The 15,080-nt window shown below is 45.5% G+C and overlaps 1 pseudogene; it reads left to right on the forward strand.

Annotated features, from left to right (window-relative positions):
• The first annotated feature begins 1,747 nt into the window (after positions 1 to 1,747).
• Positions 1,748 to 14,300, forward strand: LOC117071109 (annotated as a pseudogene).
• The last annotated feature ends 780 nt before the right edge of the window (positions 14,301 to 15,080 follow it).

Raw genomic sequence — 15,080 nt, forward strand, 5'->3', positions numbered from 1 at the left:
TAAGGAGAGTGCATTTAACCTAATGGTCTCATTTCTTAACTAGAAACACATGAAACAAAAAGTTATTTGAGCCCAGAAGTTGGAGGCCAGCCTGAGCAACATAGGGAGACCCCTGTCTCTACAAAAAAATTTAAAATCAGCTGGGTGAGGTGGCGCATGCCTGTAGTACCAGCTACTTAGGAGCCTGAAGTGGGAGGATTGCTTGAGGTCAGGAGTTCAAGGCTGCAGTGAGCAGTGATTGTGCCACTGCACTCCAGCCTGGGTAACAGAAAGAGACCCTGTCTCAAAAAAAAAAAAAAAAGTTGCATTCTTTGTTTTCCCCTGTAAAACGCATTCGAATTTACAGAATTATGAAAAGATTATCTTGTTCTTTGTTTTGGAGATGAAATTGGCATGGGAAAAAGTATGACATTTGGCTTTACTTGCTAGGTGCTCAATGTTAAGTTAGTGCTCCTGGCCGGGCGCGGTGGCTCACGCCTGTAATCCCAGCACTTTGCGGGGCCGAGGTAGGTGGATCACAAGGTCAAGAGATCAAGACTATCCTGGCCAACATGGTGAAACCCCTGTCTCTACTAAAAGTACAAGAAAAAATTAGCCGACCGTGGTGGCATGTGCCTGTAATCCCAGCTACTCAGGAGGCTGAGGCGGGAGAATCGCTTGAACCCAGGAGGTGGAGACTGCAGTGAGCCGAGATCATGCTATTGCACTCCAGCCTGGAGACAGAGCAAGACTCCGTCTCAAAAAAAAAAAGTTAATGTTTCTTAGCATTTCCCTATATGTTTCTTCTAAAATCAATGCTAAACTTAGAAAAGAAAAAGAAGCTTACAATTTCATTATTCTCTTCTCTGAGTCAGAAAGATGATTTTTGATGATAAGACTTTCACATTGCTGCAGTAAACCACAAATTATACCGATGTGAACTAGGTCCTCACACATTTTTCCTCCCCAAATATGATCTTGTGGCCATTTATTTTGAATCAATGTCTTTTTTTAAGCCTTTGTTCAAATCTTCCTTCAAATTGCTTTACGACCCCTATCTTTTAGGACCAAGCACTGAACATTCTTTTTTATTCTAAGAGGTAATGAAGCTAAGGAAGCTAATGAGACATGAATGCAAGCTAACCTGTTCAGTTACTAATTTGCATTTTACAAAATAATAACAACAATGATGGTGATGACAAGTGCCCTAAGATTGTTATCTTGGGTTTCTTAGAGTTGAGAAACCGTTGCTAGCCAAACCTCCCAAGACTCATTCCCTGGTTGTTGAGTTTGATAAATTTGTCTCTCTGGTGACACATACCTGGCTGGACCAACAGAGTGATGAAATTATCTTCTTCTTGTCTAATTTTTCTTTTGGACTCTACTCAGCAATACGTCTGAATTTCTGTGTAGGTGTCCAGCTTTTAGATTTTTCCAAGTGTTTCCAAAAATGCAATAAAATGGGCATGGTTGTTCAAGCCTACAATCCCAGCACTTTGGGAGGCCAAGGCAAGAGGGTAGCTTGAGCCCAGGAGTTTGAGACCAGCCTAGACAACATGGCAAAACCCCATCTCTACAAAAATTAGAAAATTAGGAGGCGGGCTCCCATTCCAGTTCCATTCCGTTCTCCCACCACCTTCGCTGTGGGTCCCAGCAGCTCGGGCGGAGGGAGAAGTGGCAGCGGACAGGCAGCCCAGCTTCGAGAAGGCTCTTGGTGTGCTATGGCCCACAGGCACCTGGCACGGCACGTGCCCTCCTCGCCACCAGGATGCCCAAGAGGAAGGTCGGCTCCACCTAAGGGGCTGCCAAGGAAGAGCCCAAGAGGAGATCGGCGCGGTTGTCAGCTAAACCTCCTGCAAAAGTGAAAGTGAAGCCAAAAAAGGCAGCAGCGAAGGATAAATCTTCAGATAAAAAAATGCAAACAAAAGGGAAAAGGGGAGCAAAGGGAAAATAGGCTGAAGTGGCTAATCAAGAAACTTAGGACGATTTACCTGCAGAAAACAGTGAAACGAAAACTGAGGAGAGCCTCCCTGATGAAGCAGAAGAGAAGGAAGCCGAGTCTGATGAACACCATACACCATGTCTTATCAGTGGTCTCTGTCTCCCTTCTGGTACAATCCAGAGGAATATTTTTATCAACTATTTTGTAAACACAAGCTTTTTAGTAGCTCTAGAAACATTTTTGAGAAGGAGGGAATCCCATCTCATCCCATTTTTTAAGTGTAAATGCTTTTTTTAAAGAGGTGAAATCATTTGCTGGTTGTTAATTTTTTGGTACAACCAGAAAATAGTGTGGGATATTGAATTATGGGAAGCTTTGACTGTCTCTGGTATCAGCTTAACATTCCATAGATGGGGGGTTAGTTTTCATATCCTGTAATACAAAGCATATTAAATGGCAATATGGAGTCAGTCCTGCATTTAATGTCTTGAACATTTTAAACTACTTCTATTCCCATGTTGTTTTTTAGTAGAATTGCTTCCTAAAGAAAACCACTCTTTGTTTATGGCTCTCCCTGTGAGAATTATGTGCAATCTGCAACTTTGGTTGTGGTAGTCCTGATTTCCTAATAACTTTGTTACTGTACTGTGAAAGATTAAAACTTTGAATATGTAGTGTACACGCTATTCCAGTTGTGAATTGGTGGGACGTATGTAACAGCTTATCAACATGTGAAGATAGTGGTGCCTGATAGCCTCTTAAGGAAAATTTGCTTCAGAATTTCAAGCTGGGAAGTCACTGGAATAAGTTTAAAAATGAATTACAATACATGGCTTTTTAGATTTTTGTTATGTATGTTAAGAATTGTCTGTACTGATCCTCAATCAACAAAATCTCATTTATGAAAGAAAAAAATAAAATTAGCTAGGTGTAGTGGGGTGCACCTGTAGTCTCAACTATTGGGAGGCTGAGGTGGGAGGATCACTTGAGCCCAGGAGGTTGAGGCTGCAGTGAACTATGACTGTGCCACTGCACTGCAGCCTGGGAGACAGAGTGAGACCCCGTCTGAAAAAATAAAATGAACAGCTCCAAATCAGTGTTTTGAATAGTTTGAAATCAGTCTTATCTGTTGAGACAAGCACTGATGGATGTTGCTAGATTCCTGCCACCCTGTGTGTGTGTGTGAGGGGAATAGATGCTGGGGGAAGGTAAGGATGGAGACAGACAGGCAAGGCCTGTTCTGTTTTACACAGGGCTGAATCTTGCAGCACATGCCATGTAATCAGGCTAAGGACAAATAATCCCTATGAATAAATTTATAGTGAATTGACCTACATTTCACATTAGATAAAACACACTTAAGTCATTAAATGAATTTTCCCCTCTGGTTCATTAGTTCCCAGCATGCTCTGATCCTTTGCTCATTTGTCATATGGCTCATGAAAGCTGAATATGGGAAAAAGAAACTAAATCACTGCATCTGTCCCCTTACCAGGTCAGGCTATGTTCCCCACAGAGGAGTTATTATGATGTTGGAGATTGACTGGTTCTGCGGTTGATCTTGGCTAAGAGACTGAGAAGCTACACTCGACATATCGGCCTTGTGGCGTTCTGCCAAGCACTGCGCACATTAGCAATGATGTGCCTGTGCTCACATTACCCAGGAGTCATCTGATGCTAAGAGCTTAGATTCAGCATTATAAGAGCTCTCGAGAATGGGTCTCATCAGAGTTCTGAGCAGCAGGGTTGATGAGTAAAGAGGCTGGCCTTTAAAAATCTCTCACTTGAAGCTCAAACCTTCAAGTTTTCCTTTCGTCTCTGGAGATACTCACTGAGTAAAGGTGTTGTAGAGGGAACCATTGTGGGTTGGCCCCAAATAGTATTTGCTGTGGCATGTAGGTCCAAATGGACCTATTTTTTAATGGTGATGTCATTCTTGGTGTGGAACTCACGGTGTTTCGTGAAGCTGTTGGTCTGGCTTTGGAGAGTCTGAAAAACAAGTCAACATTATAACATTAGCCATTCTAATGAGCCTGGGAGCAGTCGAGTGCAGGATTTTAATACATAAGGGCCAACATACAGTAATGCTCTAGGGTAGAAACAGGAGCTCTGAACAACAGAAAGAAGGAGAGCAGCATGAACAAGGCTGATTATGTGTCATCAGTGGCTGCCCCCAAAGCTCATGGGATCTTAGTTGGCATTACTAGAGTTATGGACAATGGAAAGAAGGTGCACTGGGGAGACTGAAGCTATGACATTTGTCCAGCATTTTGGCCAATATTTTAAGAGGCAAAGTGGAACATGTTCAGGGTAAGTAATATAAAAGATGCCATATAAAAAATGATTCTATCCAAACAACATATACTAAGCCAAACCCAGAGCTGAGGGCTACAGATAACAGAAATGTAGGTGACACCTTCCCCACTCTCAAGGAGAGTTAGTAATGGCTTTCAGTCCGTTAGTAGTGGCTGAAAGAATGTAAGATTCATAGTTAGGTAAAAAGGAAACTCTATACGCTCAAATATTTTAAAAGCAATCATAGGAAAGAGGATTAGTTCTGCTCTCTGTGTTACTGAGGTGGAATTAAATCCAGTGGGTGAAAGCCACAAAGACTCAGTTTAGCTCAATATGAGCTGAAATTACCAACATGAGAGGAATTTAAAGGCGCAATGGACAGCTCGAGGGAGTTGTAAGATCCTGGTTCTCAGATGTTTAACAACAGGCCTGGCTTGGCACTGTGGCTCATGCCTGAGACCCCAGCACTTTGCGGGGCAGAGGTGGGAGGATCAGTTGAGCCCAGGAGTTTGAGGCTGCAGTGAGCCAAGATCACGCTACCGCCCTCCAGCCTAGCGAGAGACTCTCTCTAAAAAAAGAAAAAGAGCAGGCTGGTCTGGCGCAGTGGCTCACGCCTTGGGAGGCTGAGGCAGGTAGATCACTTGAGCCCAGGAGTTTGACATCAGCCTGGGCAACATGGCAAAACCCTGTCTCAACTGAAAATATAAAAATAAGCTGGGCATGGTGGCATGTGTCTGTAATCCCAGCATTTGGGAGGCTGAGGCAGGAGAATTGCTTGAACCCAGGAGGCGGAGGTTGCGGTGAGCTGAGATCACGTCACTGCACTCCAGCCTGGGAGACAGAGCAAGACTCCACCTGAAACAAACAAACAAACAAACAAACAAACAAAAAAGAAACAAAAAATAAAAATTAGCCAGTTTCATAACCTGGTCTCAAAATAAATAAATAAATAGATAAAAATTTTTAAATTAATTTTTTAATAATAATTAAGAACAGGCCTGATGACCAGTAGTAGAGGTGGTGACTGGCACATATACCCCCCCATTCATTCACTATTTACCCCACTCCATACCAGTGCACCAAGTACATTCGTGTGTTCCAAATTTTATGGATATAGTGGTGAGCAAAATCAAAGACCCTTCTCTCATGTAGCTTATACCTCATGGGGAGAGACAAACATGAATTGAACAATCACAGGAGTGTATGTAAAACTGCAACTGGGAAAGTGTTTGATGGAAAGGCCCATTGGATGTTACAAGAGCAGATAAAAGGGTGTTTGACCTATCATGGGAGGCTGGAGATATCCTTGATGAGAAACCCTCAACTGAGCTGAGATCCGCAGGCTGGGTTGGGGTATAGAAGGGTGCTCCAGGCAAAAAGGACAGACTACGCAGGGTTCTATGGTAGGAAGAAAACTCTTAGATAACAGGGAGATGATTCTCAATGACGTTTAAAGTCTTTTTTTTTTTTTTTTTTTTTTTTGAGACGGAGTCTCGCTCTGTCCCCCAGGTTGGAGTGCAGTGGCCGGATCTCAGCTCACTGAAAGCTCCGCCTCCCGGGTTCACGCCATTCTCCTGCCTCAGCCTCCCAAGTAGCTGGGACTACAGGCGCCTGCCACCTCGCCCGGCTAGTTTTTTGTATTTTTTAGTAGAGACGGGGTTTCACCGGGTTAGCCAGGATGGTCTTGATCTCCTGACCTCGTGATCCGCCCGTCTCGGCCTCCCAAAGTGCTGGGATTACAGGCTTGAGCCACCACGCCCGGCCCTAAAGTCTCTTTCTTTTTACAAATTTTTATCTATTTATTGAATAGGTAATTCATAAATTGAACAAATTTCAAAGGTATGAAAGGGTACAGAGTGAACAGCAAGCCTCCCTTACTGCTTAGACCTTCTAGAGACAATCACTCTTGCCAGGTTTTTCTGGTCCTCTTAAAGGTATTTGACGCGTCAACTAATATTCCTTTTTCTACCCTCCACAAAATTGTAGTACCCTCTACACCATTTTACATCTTGCTTTATTCTCCTAACAATGTATCTGAGGCTCTCTTGGCACATTCACAGGTACCCTGCAGGTGTTTTAGCAGCCACACAGCAATCCAGTGAAGGAGGCACCATAGTTGAGTTAGCCTCTCCTCTACTGAGGCCATGTAGGAGAACTGCAAGCAAAACAGCAGTGAATATCTTTGTATGCACAAAATTTTGCAAATCTATTATTGTCTGTAATGCAAACTTTGGTTTTCTTCTTTATGTTGTGTCTGATTACAATAGTAATACATGCTTACAGGAAAATATTTGCAGAAATATATAATGCAGAATGTGAAAGTACTCAAGAATCTCACCTTTCATAACCACTATGGCTATTCGTTTGTCCAGATGATTTCTAATCTAGAATAATTGAAAAAGAAGGAGCATGTCACACCCAGAGCATAAGGCAGACTCCAGAATCTCTCCCTCTCTATGGTTTGGAGTTCACATGGAGAGAAGCTGTAATTCCTCCCAAAGGGTGCTGATGCATTCCTCTACTATAATAACTGTTTCTCACTTGGATTCTACAGATGACTTTGGGATATAAATTAATTTGTCAGTGAAGGTGTATTTTCCAAGTAAGGGATCTAAAACTTTCATCAGATTCTTTTTTTTTTTTTTTTTTGAGACAACTTTCCCTCTTGTCTTCCAGGCTGGAGTGCAATGGTATGATCTCAGCTCATTGCAACTTCTGCCTCCCAGGTTCAAGCGATTCTCCTGCCCCAGCTTCCCAAGTAGCTGGGATTACAGGTGCCTGCTACCACGCCTGGCTAATTTTTGTATTTTGAGTAGAGATGGGAGTTTCACCATATTGGCCGGGTTGGTCTCGAACCCCTGACCTCATGTGATCCTCCCTCCTCTGCCTCCCAAAATACTGGAATTACAGACGTGAGCTGCTGCACCTAGCCTCATCTAATTTTTCAAGGGGTATATGACCCCCTACCAAAGTTAAGAGTATCTACTATTAGAAAGAGCCATCAGATAAGTTTCCTTTTTCATTGAAGAGTGGTATTAAATCCTGCCAACTACACCAAAAAGAAAAAAGAAAGAAAGAAAAAAGAGTGGTGTTAGTTTTAGCAGAGGGTTTTTCCAAAGGTTCCTAAATTATTGCAGAATTTAAATAAATTATTTAGCCTCATCTATTAAATAAGGGGTAATAATGGCAACTCATGGGGTGGTTATGAGGATTAAATAAGTTCATATTTGCAAGCACTTAGAAGGTTGCTGTCAAATCATAAGCCCGATTACATACATGTTTGTAAAGTAACACTAGTTCACGTGTTCCCTGCCTTCCCCAACCCCAAGGAGAAAACCAAGGTCCGTAGTAAAGAGCAGAAGACTTTTGACAAGCAGCCAGACCTCCTGAATAATTTCTAATACAGAATCTTCCCTAGGCAGCATGCTATCCCTATCCAGAGATCAAAACAGATCTAGGTCATTTGAGGAAGTAGCCAGGCAAAGGATATTGAAGCACTGCAGTAAAACTCAGTGTTAATTACGCAGCTAGGAAGGACAGTTTTTGTAGTTAAAAAAAAAAAAAGCAAATTATATGTAGACTAGATAGATACATACATACAAATGTATATATGTATGTACCTGTGTGTGTATATCATATTTATAAGAAACTATTTAATTTTAAATTGAGGATTTTTTTCAACAGCAAGAGAAGGAGTTACCTCTAAACTAAAATACCTGAAAATTTACAGTTCAGGATGTGTAACCAGCAGGAATTACGATCACTTTACTCTTTCCTCATCACCTCCCCTTGCCAAAAACTATGTATGGGCTGGGCGCGGTGGCTCAAGCCTGTAATCCCAGCACTTTGGGAGGCTGAGATGGGTGGATCACGAGGTCAGGAGATCGAGACCATCCTGGCTAACCCGGTGAAACCCCGTCTCTACTAAAAAGTACAAAAAACTAGCCGGGCGTGGTGGCGGGCGCCTGTAGTCCCAGCTACTTGGAAGACTGAGGCAGGAGAATAGCTTGAACCCGGAAGGCGGAGCTTGCAGTGAGCGGAGATCTGGCCACTGCACTCCAGCCTGGGTGACAGAGCAAGACTCAGTCTCAAAAAAAAAAAAAAAACACAAAACAACTATGTATGTACACATAGACATAATTATATCATTTTATTACTTATAGAATAATGCAGTTAAATTATGTTATCTAAAAGGCACTTCAAGTATTTCAGATGCTTTGAGGACTGTTGAAAAACGGCATGTGCACGTCGATCTCAGGTCCTATTTTCTTCTCCTTCCATCTCACCATGCAGTGTCATAGAGTCCCAGTCCTGCACTCACTAAGCCTTAGGTGAGGGAATTAATTCAGTTCTGTCTCATTAAGTACTAAGCACAATGGCCAAGCGCAGTTGCTCGTGCCTGTAATCCTAGTGCTTTGGGAGGCCGAGGGAGGGCGGATTGCCTGAGCCCAGGAGTTCGAGATCAGACTAAGAGCAACATGGTAAAACCCTGCCTCTACTAAAAATACAAAAATTAGTTGGGTGTGGTGACACGTGCCTCTAATCCCAGCTACTCGGGAGGCTGAGGCACAAGAATTGCTTGAACTTGGGAGGTAGAAGTTACAGTGAGCCCAGATTGCACCACTGCACTCCAGCCAGAGTGAGACTCTGTCTCCAAAACAACAACACCTGGCCGGGCGCGGTGGCTCAAGCCTGTAATCCCAGCACTTTGGGAGGCCAAGGCGGGCGGATCACGAGGTCAGGAGATCGAGACCATCCTGGCTAACATGGTGAAACCCTGTCTCTACTAAAAAATACAAAAAACTAGCTGGGCGAGGTGGCGGGCGCCTGTAGTCCCAGCTACTCGGGAGGCTGAGGCAGGAGAATGGCGTGAACCCGGGAGGCGGAGCTTTCAGTGAGCTGAGATCCGGCCACTGCACTCCAGCCCTGGCCACAGAGCAAGACTCCGTCTCAAAAAAAAAAAAAAAAAACACCACCACCACCAACAACTAGTACTGAGCACAAGCATTGAGCATCTAGTCTGTGCCAGAAGCATGGCATAAAGCAAACAGAAATCAAATGGAGTCTCTAGGCTCCACCTCTGTCGGCTTGTCTGTAAAATAAGGTGCTTGAATTAGATGATTAATCTCTTTTCCTACCTCTGACTTCTATGATATGAAGTAAAACCAAGTAGTCGTTTGTATCTAAAAATCTTCAGAACATTTACCAATAGGCTTCATGATCATCAAACTGCCACACAAATCTCATCACCTCTACTGTGGTCCCTCCAGCACTTGAATCATTAGCAATGTATCATTAATGCTGATAATGCATCATTAATAATGACAGGTTTTTTGTACAGTGCATCTTAATACCAAGAACTCTTCAGAACAACCATGGGCCAGAGAGCTCTGGCAGTCTCATCCTTGCTTTTACAGACGAGGAAACTGAGACTGAGAAAGGTTGAAGGTGGCAGAATAAGGACTTGAACTCATGTCTAACTCGTGGTCAGGATTCTTCCCACCCTACCACCACTGCACTTACGAAATACTAGTGGGCATTGCCCCCACTGTGTGCCTACATCTTCTCTCCCATCCACATGAGCAGGGGCAGTCCTATACAATTTCTTTATTGCACACGCAACATTGTGCCCACTGGGCACCTGCTTCACTCTGCACTCAGCGCAGGCCCCATCCCACATTTTCTTGGCAGGGCTGGGAGCTGCTGTGGGGTGAATCAGGGCTCTGTGGCCCAGCCCAAGAGAAAGCAGTTTAATAGAGAGACCTAGGCACAGGCCCCGGCTGCCTGCCCTGGCAGAGACACTCCCCAGGGCAGAAGCACAAACCCAGAGTTCTTTGTCCATCTTATCCCAGCATCAGCAGGCCCTGAGTTGTTCACTGAAACTCCTTGAAGGAAGCTTGCTGTCAATTAGACTTGTTCTGTTTAAGGTTTAGATCTCAACAAAGATGAGTGGGTCATTTCAGTGCTTCTGTGAGTGACTCTGAGAGACCTGAAGCCAAGGCTGCCGGCCAGCCGGCCTCAGCCGTCCAGAACATGCTCCCACATTGACCTGCCTGAGGCCAGCCCTCATGGGATATTTCCAATACTAATGATAAAAAATGTGCTTGAGCTTAGGTGGCAGTGGGAATATTTTTCAAAACACAGTCACATTCAAACAAACGCTGGGGCAGGCATGACCGACTCCTTTATAACCTAGGGAAGAGAGATTAGCTATGGGGAATTGGGTCCATGAAACTATTAAGCCGCGAAGTTGAGACAGGAATGCAGGTCTTCCATACCTAGCCATACGATCTCTGCATTCTACCAGGATTCCACTACCCTGTAGAGCTGGTTAGGTTTATTTTGGAGACTCTGTCTCCTGCTCCAGGTTCCAGGGCTTTTCAAGAGTCAGAGGGCCAGGCACAGTGGCTCACATCACTTTGGGAGGCTGGGGCGGGCAGATCATCTGAAGTCGGGAGTTTGAGACCAGCCTGGCCAACATGGTGAAACCCCGTCTCTATTAAAAATACAAAAATTAGCCGAAGAGTGCCTGTAATCCCAGCTAATTGGGAGGTTGAGGCATGAGAATTGCTTGAATCCAGGAGGCGGAGGTTGCAGTGCGCCCAGATGGAGCCACTGCACTTCAGCCTGGGCAACAAGAGTGAAACTCTATCTCAAAAAAAAAAAAAAAAAAAGAAAAGAAAAGAAAAAGAGAACCCCTACCTCATCATGAAACTGAGTCCTGCCTTCCTCTGGTGAATGGCATGACTTCTGAAGTTGCCCTCTTCTTCTCCATCCACCTCATGAAACCTCTGTCTTTCTAAACCAATCATGGCTCTGAGGGAAATTCAGTAGGATTACATGTATTTGCACACAGATGTGAATTGATGAATGTTAACATACTTGTCAGGAATACTTGTGGAATCCCAAAACATAGGACTCTCTAAGGGTGAAATTTCAAGAGCTATTTGTAAGCACACAAAATGCACTGTAAGGTGTCTGCTTACTCCTTCAACTCCGTTCCAGATTCCCTACACAGCATGGAGATTTGGTGGGACCGAGGGGAGGAGAGGCTCAGGCCCAGAACATCTTTGCAGTTCTGAGCCCATGAGCAGTGACAGTAAGAAAAGTGGGCAGAGGCCGGGCGCGGTGGCTCAAGCCTGTAATCCCAGCACTTTGGGAGGCCGAGACGGGCGGATCACGAGGTCAGGAGATGGAGACCATCCTGGCTAACATGGTGAAACCCCGTCTCTACTAAAAAATACAAAAAAACTAGCCAGGCGAGGTGGCGGGCGCCTGTAGTCCCAGCTACTCGGGAGGCTGAGGCAGGAGAATGGCCTAAACCCAGGAGGCGGAGCTTGCAGTGAGCTGAGATCCGGCCACTGCACTCCAGCCTGGGCGACAAAGCAAGACTCCGTCTCAAAAAAAAAAAAAAAAGAAAAAGAAAAGTGGGCAGATAGAATGCAAAAGAGCTGTGCCCAATTCAAGTACAGACAACGGATTACCCCACGTGACACAGCTGCTGAGAACAAAATCAGGTTCATGACTCCACAGACGCATTCCTACTGAGGAGCCCAAGGCCCTGCGTGCTCCCAAAGTCATCCTAGAATGATTGAACTGGGTTCCCAGCACTGTGAGGGCACAAAGCTCCAGACCAGCCATTCTTTTGCCACCCTCGCTCCTCACCCCTGCTTCTTCTGGAAGCCCAGGTGCACTTCTGCAGCAAGGGAGCACTAAATAATCCACCCCAAGACTCTGGGACTGTGCCAGGCTGCCGACTTTTCCGCAGGAACCTTGGGGCTCATTGGTTTATAGATTTCCCCAATCAAAAAATAAAGAATCCCAGCTACCTCTCCTTTTCATCTACTGTCATTACACATCTCTCCAGACTGTCTGTGAATCTCCTGCTTCCTTCCCTGCTGTGATTGAAGTGGGCACTTTAGAAGCGGACTCATCTTCTCTCCTGTCTGCTCTGGGCTTTCAGCTTCATGCAGCAATGCTCCCCCAAAGCCCAGCTATTCCCTCCTCCCTAAGAGTCCCTCCACTAATGCACCATCAGGAACCCCTGCTGCTAGCAAGAGGAATAGGAATGCTAACCTTAGCTGGGCGCCGATCACAGCTCAGGCTCCGTGCTAAGTGCTTGTCTTGCATTTCCTCATTTAATCCTAACAAATGAATGATCTAAGTGCTATTTTTGTGTGTGTGCCAATTTTACAAGTGGGGAAACTGATGCACAGGCAGGGGAAGTAATTTGCCCAAGATCACATGGTTGGATCATGGAGGAATTGAGGTGTTCTTGCTAATACAAACAAGCTTCAGGGAATAGCCTTGTGCTTTTAACTTCGGAAGCTCTAGAATAAATTCCTTAAAGGGGAATGATGGGATCAAACAGAAAGCACAATTAACATTTTAGATAAATCCTTCCAAATTGTTCCCCAGAATGGTTTTATACATTACACTTCCATCAACTATGTATGAGAATGCCTGTTGTATCCTTGCCATTACTGGATATTTTCAATTTTGTATCCCATTCCGATAAATAAGGATTTTGTTTTCATTTTCATTCTTTAGTTACTGGTGAGGAGGAGCACATGTTCATGTTTATTGGCCCGTTATACTTTTCTGCCCAGATATAAATGTTAATAATATGAAACAACTGATTTCCTCCCCAGAATCCACATTTCCTTTATTCCCTGTCATGATCACCCACTAGTTACCCAAAACAGAAATCCAGGAACAGACTTTGGGTCTTCCTTCTGCTCTTCTTTCTTTCTTTTCTTTTCTTTTTTTTTTTTTTTTTTGAGATGGAGTCTTGCTCTGTCACCCAGGCTGGAGTGCAGTGGTGTGATCTTGGCTCACTGCAACTTCCACCTCCTGAGTTCAAGTGATTCTCCTGCCTTAGCCTCCTGAGTAACTGGGATTATAGGTGCGCATCACCACACCTGGCAAATTTTTGTATTTTTAGTAGAGACGGGGTTTCACTATGTTGGCCAGGCTGGTCTCGAACTCCTGACCTCAGGTGATTCACCCACCTCAGCCTCCCAAAGTGCTGGGATTACAGGCATGAGCCACCACCTCTGGCCTCTTTCTGCTCTTCTTTCTACAGCTAGTCAATCTTGACTGCCTCTTATATGCTTCTGGGATCAATTCCATACTGTCCCCACGATCCCCTGGATGGTGCAGGCTGTCATCACCGTTCTCAGAACAGTCCTTGGGGGGTGCTGCTGAGGTAGCTACTGCACAGGCCTTGTCTTATTTTATTCTCAATAACCTTAGAGTGGGTGCTATTATCCCCATTGTCCACTGCATGTTCCTCATCATGAGGGAGGATCACCTTCCTCCACCCCCTTCTCTGCTGCTCCAATGGCTTCCTCTCCTTATCTTCTTGTCCCCATGTCTAAAGCTTTCACCTTCTGAGGAAGACCACAGGCCTGCTTTCAGCCTGCCTGGCCCCAAGGAAGGCCCGGCCGGGCCAGAGAGCCCATGCCAGATGATTCAGAAGCCGAGACAGTGAACCCTGACTCTGACCAGCTTTCTTGCTCTTTCTAAAGGGGGCTTGCCCTCTTCTCCTTTTCCTTGTATCTGCTCACATCTCCCTTTTCTTTACCCCCACTCCTGTTTCGAATCTTGTTTTCTCTGTGGCTCTTGCTTAGTATAGCCTTTCTTCCTCTGTGTTTTCCCATTTGTTTCTCTGTCAGTCTTTTCTTTCTTTGAGATGGAGTCTCACTCTGTGGTCCAGGCTGGAGTGCAGTGGTGTGCTCTCAGCTCACTGAAACCTCTGCCTTCCGGGCTCAAGTGATTCTCCTGCCTCAGCCTCCCAAGTAGCTGGGCTTACAGGAACCCGCCACCACGCCCGGCTAATTTTTGTATTTTTAGTAGAGACGGGGTTTCACCATGTTGGCTAGACTGGTCTCGAATTCCTGACCTCAGGTAATCTACCTGCCTTTGCCTCCCAAAGTGCCAGGATTACAGGCGTGAGCCATCACGTCCAGCCTCCTGTCAGTCTTTTCTAGTCCCACTCATTTAATTGCCTTTTTGTTTCCTTGCAGAGAGAATAGGATCTCAGGGCCCCAAGAAGGAAGCAGCAGGGAAAGGCATCGCCTGATCCTCCACTACAGGCAGAAAACAACTTCTGCTTTCTCTTGCTGCTTCTCGGGGTCAGCATGCAAGCCCAGGTGGGGTCCACCCCACCACAGACCCTTGCCCACCAGCCCTAAGGCTGGCCATTACCGTCACATGGGCCCTCTAATCCGCAGGAGTCAGCGTTCTCACCCCGAACTGCCATGATTCTTTTCCTGCTCACGTGATTTCCTTGTGGCCGCTCTTGGCCCCATTCCTGAAATCAGGAAAAGGACCTTTGCCTCTGAGCGTCACAAGGGGAGGAGTCCAGTGGAGCCCACTGAACCACCACCATCTGTGTTTTAGAATCTTTGGTGATTCTGACAATTCGAGTTCTCCATGGATGACAATATCTGCGGCCCAGTAAACTGGTTTAGAAAAACTGCATTAGCGGCCGGGCGCGGTGGCTCAAGCCTGTAATCCCAGCACTTTGGGAGGCCGAGACGGGCGGATCACGAGGTCAGGAGATCGAGACCATCCTGGCTAAACGGTGAAACCCCGTCTCTACTAAAAAAATACAAAAAACTAGCCGGGCGAGGTGGCGGGCGCCTGTAGTCCCAGCTACTCGGGAGGCTGAGGCAGGAGAATGGCGTAAACCCGGGAGGCGGAGCTTGCAGTGAGCTGAGATCCGGCCACTGCACTCCAGCCTGGGCGACAGAGCGAGGCTCCGTCTCAAAAAAAAAAAAAAAAAAAAAGAAAAACTGCATTAGCTGCCTGCCGCAGGGGAGCAAAGGGCCAGTCTGCCCCTCAGGTTCACCCCCACTGT

Source organism: Trachypithecus francoisi, unplaced genomic scaffold (assembly GCF_009764315.1).
Source record: "Trachypithecus francoisi isolate TF-2019V2 unplaced genomic scaffold, Tfra_2.0 Lachesis_group3, whole genome shotgun sequence".
In the NCBI taxonomy this organism is placed as follows: Eukaryota; Metazoa; Chordata; class Mammalia; order Primates; family Cercopithecidae; genus Trachypithecus; species Trachypithecus francoisi.